Source organism: Monomorium pharaonis, unplaced genomic scaffold, assembly GCF_013373865.1.
Source record: "Monomorium pharaonis isolate MP-MQ-018 unplaced genomic scaffold, ASM1337386v2 scaffold_521, whole genome shotgun sequence".
In the NCBI taxonomy this organism is placed as follows: Eukaryota; Metazoa; Arthropoda; class Insecta; order Hymenoptera; family Formicidae; genus Monomorium; species Monomorium pharaonis.
The window spans coordinates 15,003-17,081 of NW_023415826.1; the positions used below are offsets into that span (position 1 = coordinate 15,003).

Below are 2,079 nucleotides of genomic sequence, written 5' to 3' on the forward strand. Positions count from 1 at the left end.
ACGTATACTACGTACTTTTTTGTGGGAACATTGGAAATTTTTAAAATCATCGATATAACTAATATTTACAAGTGATATTACCTTTACTTTTTCCATTGTTGTTAAAAAATCTCGCGATCATTTTCAGTAAATTTTACATTATATGCAATCGCAACGTGAAATTTACGGCACAGATCACTCGGAAAAGTGTTTCTATTGTTTATTTCACTCGCTCGAAGAATCTTCGTCAGAATAGATTCTTCTTGCATCTTACTCTTGTTTATTATTCACGATTCGGGAATCGGCACGTTCGAGAAAATTAACGTTGACGCTTTTTTCCACGGTATTCTATGAAGTTGGAAACTATTTGCGAAGATGTTTTGTTAACACTAGCGGGACGCGTCCGGTCGTGAATGGCGTGTGAATCACGACGGTGGTATACACACATGGAATTCGAAGCACGGAAATTATCGTTCTGAGTATTACGAAAGACCGATGTCACGCGACAAAAATAGATGGTACGCTGGAAGAGAAAGGTGGCTCCTGTTAATTGTAAATGCAGCTTGAATCGATTGAATAATTGAGCAGCATACGTATCAATGCAACGAGCGAATGACTAATCGTGTATTAAAGATTCCTTATCAGATTAGCTTATCAGGGACGCTCATTAAAATCTGTTGCTAAAGGAATTTTAATTAACAAGATTATATTATGTTCTTATTTTTTACATTAATAAATCAAAACAATTTTGATTTAAAAATATATCAAAATTCCATGTGTTTAAATATAATAGAAAATCTTATGATTAATTCAGTGAATTACATTATATATAATCGCAACGTGAAATTTATAACACAGATCACTCGAGAAAAAGTATCATTATTTTACTCGCTGGAGATTTGTTAGAATAGATTTTTCTGCTTATTTTTATTTATTATTCTGATCTCACTCTTGTTCATTATTCACGCGGAAAGAATAAAATATTTACACAAGCTATTTTCTATTTATCTTATAATTATGAAAATTAGCAAAATAATTTAATAGTTCAAACATTGTAATTAATTAAAGCTATATATTGTATTTATAAACATTATGATAAAATATATATTATCAAGACGTGAATATATTTATACATTTTAATATCAAATATTTTTATTCTATTTAAAATTTAATTTTATTTAAATTGCGAGGTAAGATCGCTTCACCTAGCCGCATGAAAAAGTAGTTCACACAGCCCTGGGACGACCTGTGCCTCTTCAAAAATTGGTTCGCTAATTCAGCATAGCTAAGCGTTACCAAAGCTCTATATTTTCCTTACTCATTAGTTTAAGGCACGAGTTGTGGCTCTCTTACCTTCTTATTTATACTCTATATGTGAGTTTCTTTTCACGAGATAGTGTACATTAAGTTCTGCCATCTATCGACTATAACAGGTATGCAGTACTGAACGCGCCAAGTTCGAATTTATAAGTACAATATCTTTAGTTATAAGAGGAATCAATGTTGAAGTAATTAACGAAAAAGAAAATTAGTTTTTTAATGTAAATGCAACAGTATGTATGTAAATACGATGCTTTTCAAATATGTATCGCGTCAATAGACGTGTGTGAAGTTAGCATCTCAAAGTTTAGAATCTCATAAAAATACTGCAGAATTACTTGCATCCAGCATAGTTCTACAGTTCTTGATAGGTTTCAACAATAGTTCCGTTGAATTACCTATTTTAATTAAATTTTTATAAATGAGATGCTAACTTCCAAAATCACATAATAGCATCTCACCGTATTTCGAATATACTACCACAGAGAAGACTAAATCTATAGAGTTCTAACGTTTAAAGACGTCCTATATAGTTCTAATGATTAAATTAATTTAAAAAAATTTTTTGTTACAAAACATACGTATATATGCGTATACGTCTGCGCATGTGGATTTGGTGTAACTGGCATCTCAGATAAACAAAATTAATTAATTAAAAAAATTTAGATAGTATTTTTCAACAACTATCTTGATGGAAAACTTGTATTTATAGGTCTAGACGTGAGATGCTGGTCGAATATCGACAGTTCTATTTTCTTTTAACGCAGTTCTCATATAGTT

The 2,079-nt window shown here is 30.8% G+C and overlaps 1 non-coding gene across 1 annotated transcript; it reads right to left on the reverse strand.

The window, feature by feature from the left end:
* Positions 1 to 1,166: 1,166 nt before the first annotated feature.
* LOC118648572 lies at positions 1,167 to 1,314 on the reverse strand. Its single transcript, XR_004965330.1, has one exon. It is a non-coding gene; the product is annotated as a U12 minor spliceosomal RNA (small nuclear RNA).
* Between the last annotated feature and the right edge of the window lie 765 nt (positions 1,315 to 2,079).